Here is a 26,578-nt window from a genome sequence, read left to right as displayed (position 1 = left end):
GTTAAAATAATTCTCATCTAATTGAGCCCCATTGTTTTTAAACAATATTGCCAGCAGTGCAGCTAAGTAGCTTGGCCTCAATTTTTAAAAGCAACTACTGATTTGGGGTGGTTCTGATTTTCTGGGTCCTGCTTGAAGTCCCCTTAAAGGGACCGGTTTGGTGCACAAATTTGTGCACTCGCATGCGAGATGCAGAGCCCTCTGTGCTGGGAACCTCCGAAATTCAGCTGTCCCTCAGAGATTTAGCCCTGGGAGCTGATAGCGTGAGTCTGATTTGAGGGCATATCTAAGTACGGCAGCCCTAGGTATGACTGTATGCACCCATTAAGTATCCTAGCTGGCTTCCACCAGAGAAAACTTGGAACGATATTAGTAACAAGCAGCTTGAACCAGGTGCATTCCAATCTGTCAATTCTTTGTGTAAATTATTGCTACTTAAACACAGACTTTCAGTCCCAACTGTAAAATATTCTGGTATGTGCTGTGCAAGAGCATATACAGCTAATCTTTCCACTGATCTGCTTATTGGGACCGGTTGTAATCTAGAAACTCTTCTGTGGGCAATTCTGATTTTTCCACATTTTGTTGATGTTAATGCTTTTTAAAAATCAGGACGACTAAAATACTGAGAATTCCTAAAGATCCTCTCTGTTCCCACCACAAAATATTTCCTCCACAGAATGGTTTCACTTTAATAAAACCCAAAGTGCTTAATTTCAATTTTGACTTTTTAAAAACAAACAAACAAAAAAGTATTTTTATTGTACAAAAATGGAAATGAAAAGTAATTTTCAAATGGAAAATCGAAGCATTTAATTTTTAAGAGGATGGGAAACATGTCTCAGCTTCACTGGAATGCTCCATCTTGATCCGAAACAGAGTAAATAACTATTTTTTTCAAAATCAAAGGCTTTTCTCAGGAAGGTAAGAGCTTACATGAAAAAAATCCCATCATAGAAATTTTAGCAGCTTAACATCTATAGACTAAGCATTCCCTTTTCTGCTTCTATGTAGGGTGAAGAAGGATACTTTGCTGCAGTCTTGCAGAAGAGCACAATCCCGTTTCTCACACCTACATTGCTGTCTGAACAGAGTACAAACCTCCATTTGAGCAGAGCAAATACCAGCCTATACCTTGTGTCCAAGCTGTCTCCCTCTAGCACCTAAGGAAACAGCTATTAGTGTTGCCACTGCTATGCTTTTCTGAGTGAAACACTCGTTACCACCTTGGCACCCCGAGGTTGTACCTCATTTATATAGCAAGTGACCAACATGTGTAGTGCCTGGATTTTTCACAGTTCTCTTATCTTCCTGAAATGCATCTTTGATGGGACTGTGCCTGAGTGAGTCAAGATTTCTGTTGAAAGGAGCTACACATGGAAAGACAAACAGCATCTCCCAATCAGTTGCAGCAGCACAGCACTTTCTGGTTTTGAGTTAACTCTCTCTTGATCTTTGAGCTTCACTCATGAGGGGCTCAGTTTGAGACACTGAGAGCTTGGCGTTCACATCTTCTGCCCACTGTCTTCCCTGCCACCCTTAGCGTGTGCCCATTCTGGGTGTCAGTCTAAAGCTAGGCATCCCTTTTTAAAAACTTGAGCATAAGATCTCACCCTCTCCAAAAGCATTTTTATCAAAGAAGCATCACCACAAGCACAAACGATCAGTAAATTATTCTGATATGCTGCAAAAGAATGGTCCTAAAGTACAGGTGTGTTCATGCTACAGACCCCTCACCATGCTCCAGCTGAGAGCAGCCGTTCTCCTCTGACACTCCTCAGCCTGCAAGCATTATTTCTGCTGGGCATGTGAGCAGACTGCACAGGAAGCAAGTTATCTGCTGCTACGGAAGGGTCAAATGTGAACAAATATGCAGAAATGTGCACCTCTGAGCCTTCTGCTGCAGAGGTCCTGGGGAGCAGCCTCTCCCTCTCTCACCCTTAGAGGAATGAGCATTTGGGTGGGAAACATCTGCCCTTCAGCTCACTCACAGGGGGTTTCTGGGTTTATTGGCAGGAGCAGAGATCCACATGGCACTCATAATGTAGCCCATTGTGTGTGTACAACCACAAATAGGTTAAATCAATAAAACAGGAAAACCTCAGTTCTTGTATCAAATACCATCCATATCTAATGCCTCCAGGATGCCTTCTGATCCCAGAAGGTCCTACTTATTTGATGCCTTTGCTTCCTGGGTATCCCACAACACTTCCCAAAGGAAAGAGCCAAGATATTAGCTTTCCTTTACAAAAACGGCTTGTGAGAACATAGGGCCGGTGAAAAGTTTCAGCTTCACCAACCTCAGCGTCTCCATTTGCCGTATGGCAGAGAAAAGAGTCTGGCGTGCTTCAGCCCTGACCTCATGGGAGCACCGGAGGGGTGGGAACCCCGCACCCCCTCCAGTGGCACTGCCAACACCCGATAAGGAGGTGAGGCTGCTGCGCTACGTCACGCCAGCAGCCCCATTGCCCTCAGATGGAAACTAAATTCATCTAAATTCTCTGCTGTAGAAACTACTGCCATCATCTCTACAGCTAGTATAAAATGGGTGAATTTCCAGCTAATTGAAAAGCAGCTCGATTCAGAGGAGAGAGCAGATTTAAAGCATCTAGGGACCAGTGAAAGCCCTGTCATTGTCCTACCAGCTCTGGACACAGTTACCCAGTACCCAGGTCAGCCTTTATTTCATGCAAGCTGGCACCAAGAGAGTTAGCTGTATTTCAAATCAATACCAAATGCCAGCATTTGGCAAAGGCCTTAGAACAGAATAATGATGATGGGATTAGGAAAAAAGAATTCATAAAAACTAAATTAAAAATCACACCTCACTTCACATTGGAAATTGGACTCAGTCACCGCACTCTGTTTGGAGCAAGCCTCTTTAAATGCAATCCATTGTGTAGGGAAATTCTCCCTGGAATCTGGGTTTCCAGCACAGCATTACTATAACTCTCCACGTCCATGAAATCCCTAGAAAAATTGCAGCACAACAGAAAAGGCAACCTCTTGGCAGGTATCGCCGCAGTATGCATGCATTTCAGAACAAGTCTCTGCAAGACCTACTGAACTGGAGAGAGAAAACTATTGGCAGAGGGTGGCAAAGGCAATCCGTTTCACAGCTCCTCTCAAGTGATGTCTGATAAGGAATAATCAACTGTCTAGAGATAATTTTTAATTTCCCCTCTCCCTGTCCCCCAGAACACATGCACAAGTTTTGAGTGACAGACAAAGGGAAAAACGTGCTGCTTTTTTTTGTTTGTTTCCCTCCTTTCTCTTCATTTCCTCATCCCAGCAGAAAAATGAGAAATCAAGGGGAGAGACATGACCTAGTTTGTACTGAAGGGGAAGCAATAACAGCCTTCCTGTATGCAATAACAACCCCCACCATCCCTAGATATCCCCAAACTACCAGAAATAAAGACATTGGAAAACACTTTTTTTTGCCCGCCCATCATAAAATATTTTCCTCCACACAGATTTATAGTCGAGTAAAAGTAGGAGGGAAGATGACAAACTTCTGCACCTTCTGCTCTGACTGCAAATGCTCCCAAGGAAGAGACTCTCCTTTAACCCTAGTCTGTGCAGCAGCAAGCACACTTCAGGTAGTCACTAAAATAAAATAATAATATTATTGTCACTCACTTCCCACAGATTTAGGGCGCTCTTGTGAAATATCTACATTAAGGGTGAAAAGGGAGGATTTATTCTGTGCTTATAGCTTGTTTCACAGATCCAGGGACTGCCACAGTCTGTGGTCAGGAACGCGCCTGGTGCTGCACCAGTGACAAACTGGTGCTGCAGTGACAAACAAGCCACCCCGCAGGATGGTTTCCCTGCAGGTGTTTAGGAGGAGACATCCCTTGGGGCTATAGTCTGATTTGTATACTTGGCCTTTTGGGGCTTTGCATTGCAATAATTCAAAAAGAAAGGACAGCGGGGTTGGTTTTCATTTTTTCTTAGAAGGAACTGGAGCTAGGATGAGGCATTTCTGAAGGGGAAGGGGCAGCGGGGGAGGCAGAAACCCTCCTTGTGAAGCACTCAGGTGAAAAAAACAAACACTGCTGAGTTATTTGGCAATAGTTCTTCTCATCTAGGGGTATAAAAGACTCCAAAAAAAGACCACACAATAAAAAGGAAAGCCTGTCTGAAGTACCACGTTTTACACATTGTTAGACTGAAGCAATCTGTTCGAGCGAACGCTTTTAAAAGGGGCCATTTCTGTGTGAAAAGCCAGCGGTGTGGAGCTGGGAGGCATACAGCTGTAGACAGCTGTGGGGCTGGTACTGTAACTGAATCATTTTAAGAGTCAACTCTGGCATGTCGACAGGAGGCCCAAGAAGGGTAGCACAGCCAGAAAGTACAGTTTGCTTCTGTATGAGCTGGGACACATTCACCTTCTTGCACAGCTTAAGTTAATGAATGCAGAGCTGGTTGGAACTAAATTCATGCAGGCTGCTTCCCCCACCTCCCTGCCCTCTTTTTTTTTTTTTTAATTATTTTTAAGAAATTTAATTCTGAACACACAAGAAAATACTCCCTTTTGACCACTGCCTTCTGGCAAGCTTCCAAACACTCTGAGGAACCAGACTGGACTATCGGTATCATCACGGGCTGGGATGGATAAGCCTACAGCTCCCAGGCACTCAGGAAGAGAATGCTGCTGCTCTCCAGTGCATCTAAATCTTTCCACGCTTCCCCATAAGGACAAACCAATACCAGAAGGGTGCATCTGTTCTATCTTCCTAATCTTCCCGACATTACACAATGCATATGGACACACAGATATTTGGAATTAATAACTACTTGGAAGATTCTGTATTTAAACACAAAACAGGGTCCCAGCAGAGCACTGAAATAAGGGTAACATCAGATTAGGATCTGGCTGGCCACATCAAAACAGGCACGCTTCTGTAAAGATATTAGTTTATTGTCCCCAAGAAAACAGCTAACCCTCAGGAGGAAGCATCCTGTGTGCGCTTACTCGTGTGAGTAGGAGGGACATGAGATGACCAGCGGTTATTGGAACAGGTGACAGTAATTGTGAAAAACATCAACACAGATCAGCTTTCCTTCACTATGAGCAACCAACTGCCAGACACTTGGAAGTACCAATGTACCTGATGTCTAGAGGAGATCATTAACATGGTGGGGTCAAACCAAGATCCCAACTTGCTCTAAAAATGGGTCTGCTGTCCAACGAACTGAGTCTTATTCAGCCATTCGTCAGCGGGGTATGCAGTGTCACAGTGAATGGTAAAAAAAGAATAAAATAAAAAATATTATTTTAGTTCTGGCTTCTATCCAGATCTCCAAGTTAGTAAAATGGGAAAGTAATGTGGGATGGATAACCGTCTGTTTGAACTCTACCCACTTAAAAGGTGGCGCTTCCGTAGAGATGCTGGTGGGGGAGACAAGTGAAGCACTAACTGCATTTGGAGGAGGAGGAAAAGGATCAGATGTAGGCAAAGAGTTTGGTTCACGTTAAAGGGAGTATTAGAAGCCCAGAGGTAAAGAAATGAATTCACTAGACTGACATTTGAAGGGTTAATGGGGTTTAAGCTTTGATCTTCCAAGAAAACATGCTGAAAACGTAGCCCAAGGCATGTTCACCATTTTGTTTGCTAGTAAAACAATGCAATTTGATTTTTGTTGGCTTGTTGTTTTTAAGTGGAACCTCATGGGTGTTCTGTTAAATTCAGCCCACAAAAGCAAGTTGTGTCATTTTAATGTAGCTCCTGTGTTAGAAATGTTTGTTTTTAAATGCAAGTTTTATTGTTTTCATTGTTTGCACATTAAAAGCTAGATCAATAAGAAAAGCAATTCATGATGTCGTTCTTCAAAATTCAAGCCTTATCTACCCCATAAACTGGGGGAAATATGGAATTGCGAGAAATAACAAAGGCTGATTGTTTTGGAATATGAAAGGAATAATTTCAGATCTCCTCTGCATTGACCTATCACTATCTATCATGTGTCTTAATATTTACAGGAGAGTCAAGTAGAGATACAGCCCTATGACCGATAGGACGGGACAGAGCATTCTGCCGTTTGTTGCAGTGGTAGGTAGTTATATTCTAGTTTGCAGATGTGTAAGCATCACTGTAGCTTTTCTAAAATGGAAGAGAAGCCTTCTTTCTGCAAGACAGACATATCAAAGTATTTACCAGATATTAAGTGTTTGCGTATGTATTTTTATTAAAAAAATATCCCAATACAGAAGGCAAGATGGGGACAACTCCTGCAAGGGTCAGACTCGAGGGCCAGATTTGGGTTCTGTCTCCTGATATGCTACTGGCTTTACATTTAGCCTTGTACAATTCTTTCTACCTTTTTGGGCCTCCATTTCCCACCTGTACCCAGGGGACAATACTACAATGTGTTTCTTGCTCTTTGATATCTGAAACATGCTTAGAGATTCTTCAGTTGAAGGTGTCAGGAAGAAGTCATTATTGTTATATTTTTATAGCCCATTTCTTCCTGCAGGGTCCCAAAGGTATTTTAAAGTCTTGGGGAGGAGGGAGTGAAGAGTGCCCTGGCACATCATACTCTTCTCAGCTGCAAGCTGGCAAGTCTGTGAAAGTACACTGTCACCAGATACACATCTAAAGCACAATTTTCTATGGTGGAGTGAAGGAGAAATACCTATGTAACTGGAAAAGTGAAATTTGAGCAAATAATCTTCCAAACTATTAGGTGACAAGTACACTGAATTCTACTTATTCTGAGGCACATTGGTAGTGAAGAGCTTGCTTTTGGCTTTCAGTGGAAGAATGGCACTTCCACTGGTTGTGTCGATGGCAGTTATGACACCTACAGAATCATGACTCTTCATTCTGCAGTAAAGTGTATTTTGATGGTAACATGCCCTTTAAAACATCTCCAAGCAGACTGGCAGATTATACTTCAGTAATAGGTAGATTGATACAAGACAATCAATATAACAGTGCAGAGCAAGAGCAGAAGTCACCACATTGCTGGATGTGGAGCTGTACAGAGTCACTGCTTTTGTTGCACATCAGGCTTCTTGTTCTATCTTCCCTTAAGCATCCCTTTTTCATTTCAATGCATTTTTCCTTAAAGGGTTGGTGTTACAAGCAGGATCAGGGATAGTATAAGGTATGACTCTGCATGCCTTCACACCTCATGAAATCCCATCTACAATGGTAAAAATAATGAGGAAAATTGCCTACTGCAACAATTTCTGAAATGGCTGTAAATGTTTTATTGCTTAAGCATATGCAACAGCAACTTCAGCAAACATACTCTGCTGAGTATGGTAGAGAAATGACATACACAGGATCTTTTGGAAAAGCAGGCAGCCATGGCTAGACTATATTTCTAAATAAATCTGTTAATTAACTGGTGACTACACAGCATACTGTAGCAAGCCACGCTCAGCAGACACATTCCTGTGCAAGGCCAGTGTGGTGTATCTCCTGCGTTTCCTAATAATGCCACCCTACTTCTCAGGAAGCAGACTGGTGGTTTTTACAAAAACAAGCAAGCTGAGAATATGCTCATTGTCTCAAAGTCAAAGATGTGACTAAATTAGGTTTGGATTGGAGCCCCAATAGGTACAAGGAAGTGGACAGTGAAATGAGCATCCGCTTGGAGTTCCCACACACTGCCCCCCCCCCCCCCCCCCTGAAATGATTACACTTGGGTCAAAGACCATCTCTGCTTGAAAAGTTAGAAATGACTGCATGCTAAATCTGGCAGGCGACTCTGCCACCACACCACAGTGAGGAGATGCTCCATCACAGCAAGCAATAGCTGCAAAGGCAGAGCCCTTTGTCCATCCTGCCGACCCAGGGTCACTCCATCTGGGCAGGGAAGCAGAACACTGGTATTTAAGGCAGCGCTCACTTCCCAGATTGTTCCCGAGCTCACTGCCAGTGACCGACTGATGGCCTGTACCAGGGAGGCACTGAGGAGCCATGTTGCAGACCCACAGGAAAGACGTTTTGCAGTTCAGATAGGGGCAAGAGACCAGAGGCTGTGACCTCCTTCTGCTGGCGCCTGGCCACAGGCTATACCACCTTCTCATACTGTCACCTCCCACTGGCACAGCATGTGCTACCAGCCCATGAGGTCATACAGCTGGGTTTGCAGACAAGGAGAAAGTGCCAGGGCTACTCTATTTGCCAGAGTACTTGTGGCAGGAGCGTTCACGTGAACGATTTGAAAGGCCCTTGAGAGTCACTCAGTTAGGTAGCAGAAAGAAACCCACGTGATTTAAGTGGCCACTCCACACCATGCAAATAGGATTTGAACCCAAGAGGCACAGCACACCACGAACTCCCATTTACTCAGACCACAGCCTGGGGTGTTTCAAAAGCTTTTGGCATCTCACAAATTCAGCTCAGAACAGCAAAACTTACTCAAGAACAGCAAATGGCTGGTGATAACTAATCTATTTGCTGGAAGTTGCTCTCATAAAACATTTGCTAAATAATTTAGGAACAAAACCCAGTAATAATAACCCCCCCCCAAACTCTAAGTCTACTCCCAGATGATCTGCAAATACAAAACAGCAATAAGTCTATTAAGTCAACCCACCGAGCACTACTCTCATATTCCCTACCATCCTCCCAGTCCTGATTTTCTTTTGATTCAGCAGTTTTCCTCCTTTTAGCATTTCTGGCTGGCAGGTCTGGATGTACTTGGTTAGAATTCAATACCACGAGGGGTTTTAGTAACCAAAAGCTGCTTTGCCCCCCAGCTCCAGCAGCTCAACAGGAGGTAAACTAAAGTTCTAAGTATTACCTGCATGATTAAGGTCGATTGAGTTTAAACTGCTTTATTTCTCATCAGGATCTACGAGTAAAAACCAGAAGCTTCCTTTACTTTCTTCTGCTAAATTAAAAAAAAAGAAAAATGAAATTGCTATTTTATATCTGCATCAGCTGAAAAATACATTGCAATGTGATAGCAAAGCACTTGCCAGGGCTCACCAGTGTTCAGTAGGTGCTTGCCCAGCTGACTACTCCATGGCGCTAGGTGTTACATAAAAGTAGATTGTTCAAGATGAGTCTGGACTCTCATTAACTGACTTTAAATGAAGTAATGCAAGGAAGAAAAGAGTGAGAGATTAGGAGTATCAGGAGAAATGCCTTGCATGAGGCTTAACCAAGACCCAGGAAGAGCAATAAATTAGAATTCATTTGTTGGCCCCAATCCAAGGAAAGACTCTGTTGTGTGTGTTACTTTAAAGATCAATGTCATCCAGTTGACTTCCGTGAAACATCTGCTTTCTGCTGTAGCGGATGGACAGCTTTTATCATGGATTAGGTCTCCCTCCTGAAACCATCCCTCGATAGCAGCAGCAAAGTTCTGAACTACAACACGCATCCTTAAATCCAATTTTCAAAAAGTTGAGAAAAATATTAACGGCAAGGAGACAGATGGTGCCATAATGAAATCCCCTCTCTATTTTTACTTATTTCCACTGCTTTTATGATAAAGACATGCGCCCCCCCCCCCCAAAAAAAAAAAAAAAAAGAAAAAAGCAGATCATGTTTGCACTCCACATGTTAGTTCCTTGCCTGCTAGATGATCCAAAAAAAGCACTGAAAACCTTTTAGAGCTGATGGCACTAATCTGATGACCTGATGAAGCTCAAACCAAGAACCAGTTACTAGGAAATAAAGACAAACCATGGCTGCTATCCAAAAGAACTCATAAATCTAAACATCTCCTGCTTGCTCTCTTGTAACCACTCTAATATTTCTTCTACTTCTACTTTGTGAAGATTACTTTCACCTCTTAGCCTCCCTCGGGATGTCAGCTCCCCCTGCCACAACCTATCTTAGCAAATACAGTTCAGGTGCTCACTTTTATCCTCCTTCTGAATTCTTATACTTGACATAAGGCTTAAGAATATGTGGTTATTTTTTCTTCCCAATCAACATTCTGCAGTCTGCTTACCTCTTGACTTGGTTTTTTTTTTGCCTGCCTTTCAATTCCCAATCACTCCCTTCTCATTCTTCATTTTATTCTTACCTTGGAATTACTGAAAGTGATACAGAACATGATACATCTTCTTGCTTAGTAATGCTTTTGCAGAACATCTCAGCTGCCACTTTAGCTTGCATGTTAGCAACGAGAGAATAAACTCTAATTGTTTTGACACTCTACCATTTGGCAACCCTTAACACAGCTAAGACTGTAGGCTTCAGCATTCTACTCTGCTTCTAGGAGCAAGGAATTTCAGTCCTTATTGACTTGTACTTGGCTACTCTCATACGAATGTTTCCTGAACTTCTTTTGTCTTCACCTTACCACTGTTAAGCATGTCATTTTCCACCCCTGTTATTCAACAGCCTTTATATTCATATGCAGCCCAATTTTCTGCCAGTATCATCTTTTCATTTATGTCAACTGGATTACATGTTGCTCCTACTTGCCTCCAACTTACTGCTCACTTTCTGTGCCAGATAAAGTTATTGCACATTAGACTGAACAGATTTTATTTCACAATTGCATTCCTTTATGGAATTCCTTTATGTTTTCAAATTGCTTGCCTAGTAGGCTGTAATTCTCCTACAGTATAAAGCGTTCATCAAGACAAAACAGAAATATGGGAGCTGGCACTAAGAGTTACGGTCAGCCATTCCTCCGATGCAACAGTCTCTTTCCAAGAGCTACAATAACCAAACATATTGCACTGAAGAGAATTCTAATATTGGTGTGATGAACAGCGCATCAGCAGGTGAGGCTTTCTCTTTTGTCAGATTAATTAGCAGTCATGTCCTTCCTTTAAACATAGGACTATAATCCTTCCAAGACTCCTGGCCTTATTTATTTATTTTGTTACTGTAACTGGGTATTTTTCCTATATTTTTGTGACTGGCGTCAGTAGATGGCACTGTGACATACACTCTTCCAGGTTCTTTTTTGTTAGCCTGCAAGCAAAGGTTTTATGATTTTTTTTTGGTGTTATAATTAGTTTTGTTTATGCAAGGTTCTGTAGTCCTTCGGGAGAAAACTGTGGAAACAGTGAGATAATTTGCTTTCTGTATATGCCCTGCACTCTGATTGAGGTCAGTTCTTGAGCCAGAATCAGTCCCTGGGTACCAGTCACTGAGGTTAGGTTGAAATTCCTATAAGAAGGGATTATCCTGCATATTATTTGACCACTCTTGCTCCAAGACTGGTACACCAGTCTAAATAGGGCAATTAAACTGAGAATGTAAGAGTATTCCCTTCCAGCAGAAAAGCAATCTGCAATGCCCAAGCCATCTTTTTGCCCTGTGACAACAGATACATGTTGCTATGTGTAGAATAGGGCTCTGTTCTCCAAAGAATGGCACATGCAAATGGAAATAAATTTTTTGAATCCTTTGGTCTCTGAAGGTAAATGCCTGATGTTGGGAACCCAAACTGCAAATTGAGGAATCCACATGTTCAGGTACTATCATTAGTAAAGTGGTGCCTTGAAAGACAATTCAAAATCTGATTAATTTTCAGAGATGTAGACTATGGCTAGTCTAAGACATCAAAAACTTGTGGAATGTCAAAAGAAAAATAAAATAAAATTCAGTGCCGAAATATGAAATGAGATACCTTCAAATTCAGCTTGAAGGCTGACACCTTCAGTGTCAGATGTCTTAATGTATTTGCCTTCTTTTTTGAGGGAGAGAATGGTAAATAGTGTTATCTTTTGCCCATGCTTAAGTTGGGACGCTTGACATAATACCTAGAAATCTCAGTGAAAGTACAGAGTCCTGTTGAGCTAAGTGCTTTTCAAATGAGATAAAAAAAATGGATTTAGATGAAAATGTCATCAACTGATGTCACAAAACCCCTTCTCTTTTTAAGAAAAAAGATGAGAAAGACTGTTGAATGTTTATCAGTTTTTTACAAAAGCACCTTTAACATTTCCTTACATTTTTTCCTCAGTTTTAAGCAGCAAATTCACCTCTACCTTTAAAATTTTGTTAATGGTTTAGCAATGGAAAGTATTTGCTAAATAAAAAAAATGGGAAGGAAGAAGAGAAATATCGAATATACCAAAAAAGTAGTGTCAGCATAAACATCTTTTGTAAATATAAACAGACACGTAGATTCATACACACATATGCACACAGTGCATTTAAGTGTATAAAATGTCTTTATGACCTCATAGGAGGAAGTGTTCTTTGCAAGAATGACAATTATCATCAATGGTTGATTAACAAGTGTCGAACTGACAAAGAGCTATCAGCAAATATAAACATACGCCCTAGAAAGCATAGGAAGCCTTTATGGAAATGTACTATTAAGCTAATAGCTCCTTACAGCATTGAAGCTTGATGTTCTACTTCTACATGACTTTTTTAATCAAAGAATGTCAGAGAGAACAATAGTTCAATAGACTTTCATATCTGACCATGAAGAGTAAAACACACTCTTCAAACTGTGACTGACCAGTTGTAACACCCATGAGACAAGGACAACTTTGAAAAAGCTGCGAGTTACTTACAGGGAGGATTTTTGACATCAGAGACCCCAGAAACATAGCGGAGAATTACTTTCCTTTAACATGCTTACAGCTAAAGCATTGGCTTCCATTCAACTAATAGAAATGTTAGTGCTTAGAGCCTGCGTGCCTTGCATTCTTGCAGTAATACAATTCTGTATTAAAATCTATTCCAGTTGCTTGATTTATGAAAATTGTTAAAGTGTGCTGCTTTCGTACCAAGCTTATAGGATGATGGGGGGGTGGGGGGGTGGGTAAGAAAAAGGAAAATAAATTTTTAAAGAGAAAGCAAGAGAAAGCGAGAGAGCATGCTGTTGTCCCTATTGAATATGTGAAGCTTTAGTCCTTATAAAAGTTGCCTGTATCCAAAACGTGACAATTTTATTTCAGAAGGTGACGATGTTTTAAGAATTTGTTGCAACTTGTGGACAGAGTCGCGGTTGATTTGGTCTCCAGCATTCCTTGGATTTTGTAATATGTCAATACATCATGTTAATGCAAGTTTTTAAAAAAGGGGGAGAGAAAGCAAAAGCTCCCTTCCTTTTTAAGTATGAGTAATCTATCCAAATCCTACTGAGACACACAAAGGAATGCCGGCAATTTTCCCTTTCATAAAATGCGGACTTTCTTTAAATACTTCCTCCCTACATTTTCAAAGCACAGTTGTATGAAATGAAGGGGAAATGACACCCTTACCCATTGAAAAGGAGATTATGTAAAACTGGTTGGAGAAGCCAGCCGTGTTAATGCAAATACAAGTATGATTTTATTCATAAGTTGCTATTGTGCTAGAAGAACATGCGTTTCCTATATGTGTCTACCTAAAACTCTGTGCAAGGAGAAAAACATTTTCTCAGGTTATATTACCCTGTTTTGCAAATAAATATGAAACCCAAAAGATCACTTTAAAAAGTGAAGGGCTTGATTTTCCATTGTGCTGAGCACTCGATTCCACTTGAAGTTAATGAGAGCAGTCAGCAGCCTCGACAATAAGACACTACAAGGATTTTGCATGCCCAAAGGTGCTGGAGACACTCCATGAGGAGCCAGGGATCAGCTCCTTTCCCACTCATGGCCTAAGTTTTCTTTGTACTGATAGTAACTGCCTGTTTTTTCTAAAGTAGCAACTGGGGACAGTCTGTACCCAGTAAGTATTTTATTAAGTCAACCCCCTAGTCTGCCTTTGCAATGGCCTATGCTACTGATTGCATCAGATGTAGTCTCTCATTCTGCCAGCTACTCAAATGCATCCTTCAGCTGGAAAAATTACAAGCAAGTCATTCCCATCACTTTCCGACATCCTCAATTTGAGTACATGCTGCATTGGCATCTTACTCCCCATTGGTGCTGTTTGAAAGATTAGCTTAGATCCTAGGCCTGAAACTGTATGATCAAAGTACAGGATCACTGCAAACTTTATTTGAGCTGTACACCAATTGAGCGATGTCTCAGGGGAAAGCAGATCAGAAAGGTTTTGATGGGACTTCAGAGTTTTGCAATGGTAACTTTTCTATCTCATAGTCTAGACTAAACTTGAAAAAATTAAAAGTAGGTACCCGAATTTGTTGTTTTTCTAGGAAACTGATTGTATCCGATAATAGTGTGCTTGAAATAAAGGAGAAGCAACGCCCTCAGCCACTGAAAAGAAGATTATGTATAACGTGGTTGGAGAAGCCAGCTACGTTAGTGCAAACAGACGTATAAACTTATTCCTGCATTACTTTTTGCTGGAAGTACGTGTTATGACATTTTATACTTGCATGTGGATAAGCAAAGTAATTACTGGTACATTTTTAAAGTAACTTTGCAGAGGAGTTGATCCTCTTTCTTCTGCTTACCACTGTTTATTCTTCTTGGCTTTCCATGGAAGCTCTTTGGTAGTGTGAGGAAGCCCGAGACCTTGGATATGTGTATTTAACGTCAGATCGGTAAATAAGGTCTAATTAATCTTCATTACATGGAGTCATTTGAAATAGATACCTATATTGAGTGCCCTTCCTGTTCAGCTCTGGTCCAGATGAGTTTCTGGCTCGCTCTGTAGGACCCTGGGGTCTTATCATACGAAAGGCTGGGCAGCATTTGATCAGGAAATGATTATACAGTCTTCCTACCCCTTCCCACTTATACATATGACAGCTGTTACCAGTCAAAACTGTCTTCTGTTTGTTAACTAAAGGTAACCTAATGGCCAGCCTAAACCAAAAATTCTGTTAATTTTTAGGAATCAGTACTGTTTCAAAGGAGAGGTTTGATTCCCCTAGAACACCTTTTTCTGCAATTAATTTCCTTGTTTTAAAGACAGTAGTACTAGGTCCTTTAACAGAAAAATCTACCCATTTTAAATTTTTGAGGGGTTTTGTTTTGTTGTTTGTGGGTTTTTTAAGCAATACCTCAAAAAATGTCAACAGGAGTTTATTTTTTGCAACACAGAATCACAAGTCTGAGTTAGGTTTAAAAACAGGATCTCAGAGGCAAAGTTTTTAAAGCTAAAAGAACCCCCAAAATATACTAATATATAGTTTACCAGTGTCAGTGCAAAGACCTTCAGAGCCTGGCTTCACAAGTTGCAGGCCATTTGAAGATGTTTGCCAGGGAAAACCCTGCATCACTCAGATACCTGAAGGCCTCAGCAAGTGACAGAATATATGGGTAAAGCAGGAAAAAAAGCAAAACCAACACTGTGATCGAAGGTCTGGCTTTTTGGAGACGCGTAGGACTTCATAAATCACTACACAGTGGAAACACCGATTTCCAAGCGTTCAATTACTTTGCTTTTTAGATCAATTTCCACTGGACATAAGCGCATTAGATTGTTGTCCACAATCTTTATCCGAAGGGTCATATTTCCAAGTGTTTATCTTGTGCTCAGACTGTAACGTGACATGCATCCAACACCCAAAAAAAGGTGGTGTGGGGATAAGCTTACTAAGTTTAGCTATTTGCTCTATTTACTATTTTGACAGAATCGAGGAAAGAAACTTCCTTTCCTCCTCCCACCCAGTTTATTCTTTAATCTATCAAAAGAATTATTAAATCTTTTAAAAGATCAAACACTCAGATTCTTCACAAAGGTTGTCACAATGAATTCATTTGCAGAGCTTTCATCCCTTCTTCCCCACTGTGCTGAAATAATGTTGACTATTTTTCGCTGTCTCTCTTGCTCGCTGTAAAGATCCAGTTGCAAAGGTTGTTGCAAGGACTCAATCTCCCACTCTTTTCCCACCTGGCACCAATAATTTCTAGAAATTAAAAATGCAGGTGTTGATACCTTACTGTTTCTATGTTGTCCAAAAATGATCTCATAAAAGAAGTCTTTCAAAAGGTGGTTTATGATACTGCAGAGCAGAGAAAAAAGAACAGCAGCAGTGAGGGTGATGCCCAGAAGTTCCATTCTGTAAGAGTGCTATTTCTGTTTTAAGAGGGCAGATCTTTTTTGGTAGTCTGACTAGTACCAAGCAACACTACATAGAATACGAAATTCCTTTGGCTTGATCAGAAGATATTGAAACTAACAAAAACTAACACACCGCAGAATTAACACATGCGGAGATTAAATCAAAAAACTATGTAATCCTACTCAGTTTCTTATAGAACCAGAGAGTCTTTCCCCCCAGAACTTGTAAAACCAAGAAATAATGTTTTATATGCAGGATGTTCATTACCTGAAAGACTGGTTTTCCTCAAATGAGAGGGATTTTTAAATAAACTACTTATGCTCTATGAAAACCAAACCAAATAATCTTGGTTTTCAAAATTCTTCCTGAGTTTTGCCACACATCAAATGAATCCTATTAGAGCAGCAAAGTATTTTTTTAATTAATTGTTTTGCCTTTTAGTGGGATGTGGAGTTGCAGTGGGAGTAAATCCAGAAGAGTTGCGTATCCATTTTGCCAGGTCTACCGCCAGATGGGTCACATTGCCCTCATGATATTGCATGTGCACTAGGACTAAGAGCAGCCAGGATGATCACAGTAAGAGGAGCAGAGGAGGAATGCAGGAGAGTGTGATGCTGGTGATAAAGGAGAGGTACAGATTGTTTAGTCTTTCACATCATAAATCCACCTCTTACTGATTACAAAACACAGTTTTTAAAGGGCTCAAGGAAGGGATAATTCTGTTTTGAAAACCCTGCTCTTAGATCAAAGAGCATCAACTCTCTCTTCAGGCTGAGTCCTAAACTTCTTGTATGACATAGGGAGCTATCTTGAGACCACATTCGGGACCGCAGTGTTATCTGGAATAACTGAAGAGGCAGAGAAAAACACATAACGTAATGGAGAATGAATAGAATAATGCCATTAGAAAATGGGGTTCTCTCATTGTCATAAGTATCCAGCTCCCATCAGTTCCTCTCTGACTACCAGCTCCCCAGCTGTTAAAAGAGAGAAATAACCAACACATATGATTTCAGTTCTTAAGTTTTCACAGATTTAAAGTCATCCATGTTCTGGTTTCTCTGAGGTAAGATGTTTTCACAATCCCATCACAGAGGATGATCTAGAGTCTCAAAAAATAAGCATTCCAAAATAATGCACACCTCCAAAATCTAATTGAATAAAACAGGACACCACCTCCACCCCCTGGCTGAATGAGAAAACAGGACCTTGTAAATTTGAGATGGAGTTGTTTTGCGCTTGCTGGAGCTAATGGTAAAGTGTACAAGCCCATTGCATTCCCAAAAGTACTCAAAGCTTTTGAGGAAAACCAGCTCCATTTCCAGATAAAGAATGCAGCAAGGTGAGGAGATTCAAATATCCATCACATTTGGTATAGGCAAGAAGAAGGGGATCCAGTCCCAGAAGTTTTGAAGCAGCTGGCTTTCACAAGGCTTTGGCTCATACTTGCAGTTAATTGCATAATCTCCCCTCCAAACAAACTCTGACATATTTTGCTTCAGTTTTTTTCAAAATAGACATTGCTTCCTTAGGCATCATATGGGGTTTTTTTTTCTTACCCGTGAGCAAATTTAACTATGCCTGCTCAGTAGACCAAAGTATTAGGAATTCCACATTACCACCAAGTCAGGGTTAAGTGCAGCACCATAATGAAAAATGTATCATATCTGACCTGTGCATTAATTGAGTTTCCCTGCATGGTGAACTTTTCATCTTTATAAACACAGATGTGAAACCTTTTGAACGGCTTTATGATACAACAGGAGTTCTATAGATCTTCCCTTTCCCCCAAATTACAGAAGAGTTCCAGTCTTCACAGGTAATGATCACTTGTCTAAGAATTTACCCATTTTGTGTAATTTAATACAGTCAAAGTCTTGCTATAGACTTCTAGAAGATAGCTAAATAAAAACCCAAGAAAAGAAATAACCTTATTGTCTAGTAAGCACTCTAGGTTCACCAACAAGTTTTTCCATTACTGGTTTTATTATTGTTAAATTTCATAGAGCCATTCCACATGGGTCTTGATTTCATGTGTGTCTGCACCCAGAAAACATTGATTATATCAGAACTGCAGGCTTTGTTTTCTAAAAGGTTAATTTGCTCAAGGACTACACAATGGGTGGGCACTGGAGAAATGCGAGCAAGTATGCTTTCTACTGTACCTCTGTGGAGAGATTAAGGTTCAAGCTCATTTGTTCCTAAATCTTTCTTGACAACAGCTCTGTTGACAGTGAAGAACAGAGTTGTTCTGCTCTGGATGAGAGTCAACAGCTTGTACCAAAACCTGGAGTCACAGAAACACTTCTTAAGAGTCAATCTTGTTTAGCTGGTTAGAGAAATAAGGTCTAAGTCAACTTATTCTGTCAAAATTTAGAATATAACAGTTCAGTTTTTAATTCTTTACTGATTTTTCTGAGACACAGTGCAGAGGGATCATAAAAATCAACAAGATGATAATTCAGCTCACAGACAGACCTGTCACTGACCAAATGTTGAAAGCTGAACTTGTTCCCACCTCTCACTCTTTTGCCCAAACTCCAGGTCTCCGCTTTCCCTGTCCCATGGTTGGATCTGCCTGTGTTTTGGCTGCTATTGCTTTGTTATTTGCCGCTCCCAGCAGCTGTAGGCAACTATTTCCTCCATACCATCTGCCCATTCTGGATTGCTTTACTCTCATACTCTCTCACGCTGTGCATTAAAAAAGATCTCACACAAAGCTAGGATAAATTAGCATATGCAGTACCTTTACCTTTGGAGGACAGAGCAGTTCCTAGCTCTGTCCATGCAGGCTAGTTCTCTATGTCAATATCCAAAAGCTTCTGGAACCATCCTACTTTCTACAATCTTCCTTCACCTGACCATAAATAACCAGGCTTTTGCAGTCTAGTGTACTCAGAGATATCTTGAATCTGATCACCAAGGTGAACTTAATAGGTTACCACAGACACATAAGCTCAGTATTCTTACTGAGGTCCTTGACAGCCAGTGTTGTGCTGCAAAGCAGATGACAAACTGTTGTGTACCTTCCAGTCCTGTTTTGTCATCAACATGTCTGCTTCACTGGCATTCAAACCTGCATTCACCTTTCAGACCCAAAATAGCCTTTTCTTGCATTTTCACTTAAGCATGCTGAGAAAAATCCCAAAGCAATAGCTGAATTATAACATTGTGATGTCATACCAAGACATCATATTTCTATTGACTTAGCAGTACTGAGTATTGAAAGAGATAGCTGATCTAAAGTATGATGAAAATACAGCAAGAAAAAAAGATAATTGAGAAAAACATCAATGTTTCAAGGAAAAAGAAACCAACGAAACATCCTGTTTGCTTTAGACAAAGCAGCCATCAGCCTTGTTAAATATATAAAATTGCACTAGCTAGTGAAACATTTTTTGATAAAAATTCCCAAATGTTAACATCAGTTGAAATTCCTCTTGGCATGTAAGTTCCTTGATACCTTTAGAAGTTTACTTGCCTTACATGTACTGCATTTCTGCAAAGGGAAAAATTACCAGCACTGTGGTTACCAGTCAAAGATCTCCAGATGCAATCCTGTAGCTATGTACCTGCTCCAGGAAATAAGTCATACTTTTAAGGAACGATGAGAAGTTTCTCCATCCTCTGAAGCTGAGCAGAGATATCTGCCCACAGCACCGGTAAGAATCTTCATAATCTTACATATGTACCTAATACCAATGCTGGGAGCGGGAAGCATTGAAAAATGCAAAGCAGCAGAAGTCTAGGGAATTCAGAGTTCAGCTACAGTTTCACCCTAATGGAGTCACAGGCCAGAAAGAGTAGCCATGGGAATTATATATCGTGCTTAAAGATAAGCACATGCTGAAACATTTCCAGGATTTGGACCCTAATATAAAGCAACTGCAGGCACCCAGCAAACTGAATGCTATGCTATAGAACTGTAATGTCAGGTTACAATTCCTATCCATTTAAGGGCTGGTTCCAATTTTGCTGCATTAATTTTAGCTTCCCCCCCCCCTTTTTTTTTTTTTTTGCTTTCTAATCCTGGTGCTGTAATGAGGCTGGAATAGCATATTTATGCATTATATAATGTGTGTTGATATTTGAGGTCCCATACATCATCTAGACAGCACTATAGTTAACAAAGCAACTGCAAAAGAGGAAAGAAAGTGATGGGACTTTAAATGACTTATTTTAGTTATAAATGACTTATAAATGACCCAAATTGCGCGACAGACTCAGGAAATCATATTGTCGTTCCTAGGTTCAATCCTCAGTTCCCTTAAAACGGTGATTTTACTACTGACTTAATGAACAGTGGAATTAAGCTCAGAGCTTGCTCCGTTCTCCTTGCCAGCAGAAAAGTTATTTGTTCTATATCCCATTGCCCTTCCCACATGCAGACAGCAGCTGTAAAACTGATGCCATGAAATCCAGGCCGGTGTCCCTGCCTCCCCCACAACTCACTTCAATGGAGCCAAGATTTCACTCAACATATGGTCTAGAATTTACTCCCATAAATCATTTTGACTGTCAACTCCTTCGGCAGATTGGGTCAGACCCAGAAAAGACTTAGGGGGTCTTCAGGTACCGAAGTCTGTAACATGGATCCAAAATTGCCTTGATTAGTAGCCAGCTATTCCAGGGGGGAGCCTCAATCCCCTTTTTCTATCTGAAAGTTCCAGCATTTCGGTTCTGCAGCAAGCCAGTGTCCAGAATTGACTGAAATGGGTCTAATAAGCTCAAGATCTGTTGTAGGATCCAGACACTAGATGCATTTGTGCCGATTTCCCTGTATGAGCTAATCCTATGGTAATTGGCTAGGCTGTTGCTGCCCCCCTCCCCCCAAAAAAAAAACCCACACACAAAAAAGTTTAAGTAGATATAGCTACTCTCTTTTGGGGAAAACAAACTGCCAGAAAGGTGGGTAGTGACACCTACATTTTACACAGTGATGCAGAGGATAGAGCATTCACCCAGAAGTTCATTCTGATCTGTCCCCACCTTTAGACCTTCGAAAGGGTTTAAACAGCTCCAGAGTCTTCCAGAAAAGCCAGTCCGTGCTGTCAGTACAGCAGTGGTTTTAGGAACCAAGGAACACAGGAGCAAATTCAGGAGGAGCAGAACAAGTGGCTAGTACATGCAATGGAGAAGGAGGAGCAAATCTGGGTGCTGCTTCCTGATTTCTGGGTGTTTATTCAAGGGCTGCTGAATGTAAAATGCATAAGCTGTCCTGAATCCATGCATTTATTGTTAAGGACACTTGAAGTCAAAAGCTTACCGATTCATTTACTGGGGAATAATCATTTACCGTATTAGCTAATCTATTTATCAATATAAAGTCAATTATTATGAAGCATCAGGAATGGGTAGTAATTATGCAATGTAAACATAAAGGATGGGATCAGTAGGTAATAATATTTATTCATTATTTAAAATATTGAAAAACATTTGTAATAGCTGCATACCGCAAAGCCCACCTTAAAGAAAAAAGAACATATTACTCTTGAAATGAAGATTTTGTGACACAGGGGTATTTATCTTGGTCAATATTTTTAACTATTAAAATATTTATACTTGTGACAAATTTCTATAATGTTACCATACACATGAGCCATGTAAACTTATAAAGTACTTCTATATATCAAACAGGATAAGTTGCAGTCAGGATTCCGAGTATCCCACAGTCTACAGTTTAGATGCTCCCAAAACATACTTCAGTGAGCCCATCAAATTTAAAAGGGTACTTGACATGTATTTACAGGGATGACCAAACAAGAAGTATCTTTCTAAAGAGACAGAGAGTCAAACACCAAAATAATGTACCAGTAAACTAGGATTTTACTATGAGCTTGGTAAGAACGTCAATTATAACTGCCATTGCTCAAGTAAACAACTAGAATAAATCTAATCTGTTTGAATTATTTTTGGTTTGTTTTTTATTTATTTAATAATTTAATGTATTAGTAACCTGGAAAAGGAAGTTCCACTGTAAAGATAGTTTTGACTGTGTTGGAAAAATTATAGCAACAATAATTGCTACAGTCTCTCGGAGGACCCCGTCTTTAATGTCTGGCTAACACAGTATATAAGAAAAAAGCCTTAAGTACATATGGTAATCTCATCTTCCACTTCCACATTTGTTTATAAGAACCCAATCAACCAAGCTGAAGGGTTGCATTTTTTAAAAAACATCTGAATATGATCAGTTCACTTATTTGTTCAGTTCAATGTATGCCTTTCAAATTAGATTGCCATTTAATAGATGATTTACTTACACAATCAATATTAGAGGTTCCAAGAATTGCAATTGTCTTATTTCCAATAATTTGTAGCATCATATTGAGGTCACCTACCCCATTCCATGCTAGAATTAGCAGCTCTGCAACAGCAAGCAAATTTATTGGTCTTAACCTTTTTAAAAGTTATCTGTACTAAGAATAGCACAACATTACTGTGCACTCAATTTTTAATGGACTTATAAGAGAAGAACCTATATTGCTTCAGCACTCACATCCCTCTTTCCTTATGCTCTCTGCCAGGCATAATATATAATTATGTGATATTTTACATCTATAGTATACAAGAAAGTATTGGCACATATGGTCCTGATTTAGGTACTCAGGTTGGAAGGGTTATCTAAGCATCTTTTCCCAATAATCAATGCTCAACACCCAGAATGCCAGGACTTCCTTGTTGGCCACTTTACCAAGAAAAATAAATAAATGAAAAAAATCTTTGCAGACAGCAGCAAAACTCAGTTTTCTTCCTTCAAGATCTCCTAACCCCTAGCAGGTATTATCTCACCTATCAGACAGGGAATTGTGCATCTCCATCAAGACTAACATATTGAGGTGAGGGCACCCATTAGGGGACACCCCTTTGTTCCACAAAAGGAGCGTGATCACTGCTACCAAAGGAGAAGAAATTCAGCTTGCCTTTGTGCAATCCATCCACCCACAGCATGCAGAACAGCAGATAATAGCAGAGCATCACCAGTCGCGGTTACAAGAGTAGTGTTCTGTTCTGGTGGGTATACGCACAGCTAAATTCAGCCTCTGCTCCAAAGTTTACTATCAAAGTATCAGTAAAGGGGTAGAAAAATAAAAAAGCTGCTCACTCGGTCTTACAGATAGTTATCAGAGGTAGCAGAGAAAGAAAGGCAAGTGACATGCACCTTAAGGGTCTCAAAATTGAGTGGGTAATGGAAGTGAACCCAGGGCAAACAAGATGGTTTCAAGCTAACCTTAAAATTTAATTTGCAGGTCTTCTCCTTTTTCCCATATTCTTGATGGGTGCAGATTGGTTACTATTCTACAGACAAGTATTTACTTATTATACATGTATAAACTCGAAATCTACAGGGCTGAGAGAATTATTCCTCCTCTGTATTCTGGACATGAAGCTCTACAGGCTGGTCCGTCAGTTACTAACGCAGTTATGAAATAAACAACTTGGAAACTTCCTAGGTCAGGTTCACGTACCGTAACATGAAGGTATGCATCAGTCTCCAAATCTGCATATACATATACTGTTGCATCTCTGGATATTCCTCCAAATGCCACATTTTTCTCTTGAAACCATCTAAGCCCTTGGATTTGGTGATGTCCCATGGCAACGAATTTCACTGATTTGCATTGGTGGGAATGCCATTTACTTTGGTCAGTTTGGGACAAATCATAACCAACTAATCCTTGAATAACGTGAGAATCTTACACTGTTGTATTGTTAGTCTTCTATTTCCCTCCTGGTTCATTTTTTTTTTTGATTGGAAATGAACCAAACTCATAGTTACTGCTACAGAGAGTGCAACGGTAGTACAGACCAGCATTTCATGCAGTGTGAAACCCGACTGAGGAGAAGCTTTGGCACATAGTTCTTAAACCCTTCTATCCTTCATTTTAAAAAGTATCAAACTTGGTAAAACCTTGAAAAAAAATATTTGCTCTTTAGCTTTACGTTCACATATAACGTCATCGCACTCCGGCAGTGATGGCTCAGCATCATCCAGAGGTAGAAAGGGGTGAATTTCACAAGAGGCAGAGAAGTCACCTCAACACATCTTTCAGATTGCTGTAGGAATTAACGAGCAGCTCCTGTTAACCCTCAAACCAAAATGTCACCACAGTAAATTTCTAGCTATATCAGAACGCACCAGGGGGCACAAAGGGATGAATCTTTTTTTTTTTTTGCCTACAAGCTTTAATTTCATTATCTTTAACTCTGTCATTCCCATTGGTCTCTCAACAGGAAAGCAAAATATGAATGAGAAGCTGAGATGCCTTGCAAACTGTGGAAGAGAAGAGACTTTTTGCCTCACTTCTCCCTCCCCTAATCCTCATCACCCTCCGGACAGGGTTTATGTGAAATGGTACCATGCGGCGGTCTTACCGAAAGACAAAGTAGCAGAAGATGGTGAAAATCACAACTCGCTCCCTCCTCCACCCCCTGAACTCACTGAAGAAGGGGAAATGGTGGGGTTAAGAAAATAAAGTTCTCTCCCAGTAATGCTGCCACATAATGAATACAGCATTATTATGCAGAAGGCCTCTTGAGACATCGGCCTAAAAAAATTCCACTGAAAATGGAAACACCTGTTGGAATATTAACTAGGACAAAGTCAAGCAAGGAGAAAGAGGATAGGTGGCCAAGAGGTTAGAAAGTCTAAAGACGAAATGTTGAAGGGATTTTTCTTTATTTTTTTAGGAGTGTGACATTTCTAATATTTGAGTTCCTAAAACAGCAAACCACATTTTCTTCATGCAAGTATCTAGAGGTAATGGAAAAAGCAGAAAAAAGCCAACATTAGGTAAAATATCTATATTTCAAAGAGCAGAGCTACTTTGGACATCCTTACGCTGTATGGCCTACAGTCAGACAGCTACCGGAGCAAATGGATTCTGGGTATGGGAAACCATTTACAGCTCGTATTTGATAAGAATTTTTTATTTATTTATTTTAATCTCAGAATCATTAGCAATTCTATTTTGGCCACAAGAAGCGTTCTATTAAGCTGAACCCCCCACCCTGTTTTACAGGTTTGCGAAGATCTAATATACTGTAATAATAAATTCCACTTTGCTTTCTCATAGTCTCCAAGTCCCTTAGAGAATGTCAGAAGCTTCCTTCCTCATCACCCTGCCTGGCAGATTGAGGCACAGGATGAGCCTCCTGACAGAGGGAAGACCAGAGAGCTCTGCATTGCTCTGGGTAACTAGAACTTAACCTGCAAGACCCTAATGTAGAAAAGAGTTTGGAAAGATGTCTAAGGACCATCACAGTTGTGATCCCAAGGCTACACCCAGTACATCATAAAAAGTATGCCGTGAGCTCTGCTATACTTCCCAGTGCCAGATATTCCCCACTTAGTTTTTCACGTGAGTGTAAAAAGGAGACCAAAGTTCACCTGTTTTGCAGTGTTTGCTGCCTTACCAGAAGATGTATCATCAGCCGGACACTATCTTCAACTGAATATCCAATTCAGACTGAATTCAGCAGGACTTAGCACAGGTTCAAGAGCACTATAAAGAACAGGAGCCTGCCAGCAAGAGCACTTATACTATGCTAGGAAACATGATACTTAGTTGTAGTGCACTTGTAAGCATTTTTTCCCCCAATACTTTTATTTTAAAGGGAATAATGTTTCTTTCTCTGTAATACACTGAAGAAGTACCTTAATCCTCCTGTAAAAGTCCCTGCAGAGCATGAAAATAGTATGTTTCAAAGGTTTAAGCTTGACATATTGAGGGGAGGGAAGAGGGACCCTGTGCTTTGCAGGGCAGATATGCTTAGTTATACAGCACAGGTCTATAGCCTTCCTATAGACAGAAAGAAATTCTCAGTCTCCCTGCATCACAGATAGGATGCCTGTTTCTAGAACCCCACCCTTTCACATAGGCTGGATGCAGAAAACAATAGTGATAAATGGGAAGCACAAAGCTTCACTGACATTCTTTTAGCAAGGCAGCCATTTCCCACTGCCTGCCTTGGAAGAAGAGAGAGAAGAGGAAGAAAAAAAAACCAAAACCAAACCAAAACAAAAACCCAGCCACTTACAGAGATCTGTCTTGGCAGCTTAGCAAAAAACCCAGCGCAGCTTCGGAGCAGTGCTTTCAGATTAGCCCGTGTACCACACCCAGGATGTACGAACACTATCAAAACCTCCTCTGCAGCATATTGATTATCCAGTACAGCCTCACTAAAGAAATAATAAATGAACAAGCAGCCATCCTCAGACCTATTGACTGGGAGGAATAAAACCTCCAGCCTGCCTTCCTGCCTCTACTCCCTGACGCTCTCTAAGAAAGCCGCCCCACCCTCCTCTAAGGTGCTTGTATTTTACAGGCAGCTCAAGCTCAGCCCTGTTATAGTGAGCTTCAGTTTATCCCGATTACCTGGAGAGCACATCAGCCTGTCATATCCAGCTCTGTTAATCTTTAACCCTTTGCATGCTGAATCCATCCCACAACAGGCTATGAACAAGCCTGGACACCTATTTCCCTTTGGGCATTTTTTATGGAAAATATCAGTGGCTACTCACAACATCATGCTGAAGCCTGAACGGCTGGGAATATTTTCTTAATAACAATCAAGGTTGTTTCTTTACAAGAGCAGCTGCTTTCATACTCCCAGTGAATATTTTAGCAGAAGCATGTGTGTGAAGGAGAGAGCAGGAATGAGCGTGACTACGGGTAGATGAAGTGGGGGGTGGGGGTGGGGTGGGGAAGTACCTGTGGGG

The 26,578-nt window shown here is 40.6% G+C and overlaps 1 long non-coding RNA gene across 1 annotated transcript in view; it reads left to right on the top strand.

The window, feature by feature from the left end:
- Positions 1–24,348, top strand: part of LOC114016128 (uncharacterized) — a 47,484-nt gene extending 23,136 nt beyond the window's left edge. The window contains exon 2 of the long non-coding RNA XR_003560429.1: positions 24,091–24,348. This is a non-coding gene — a long non-coding RNA (uncharacterized LOC114016128). The remainder of the gene's footprint in view (positions 1–24,090) is intronic.
- The last annotated feature ends 2,230 nt before the right edge of the window (positions 24,349–26,578 follow it).

Source organism: Falco cherrug, chromosome 17 (assembly GCF_023634085.1).
Source record: "Falco cherrug isolate bFalChe1 chromosome 17, bFalChe1.pri, whole genome shotgun sequence".
In the NCBI taxonomy this organism is placed as follows: domain Eukaryota; kingdom Metazoa; phylum Chordata; class Aves; order Falconiformes; family Falconidae; genus Falco; species Falco cherrug.
The sequence above is the reverse complement of the archived record's forward strand: the minus strand, read 5'-3'. Positions and strand labels throughout refer to the sequence as shown.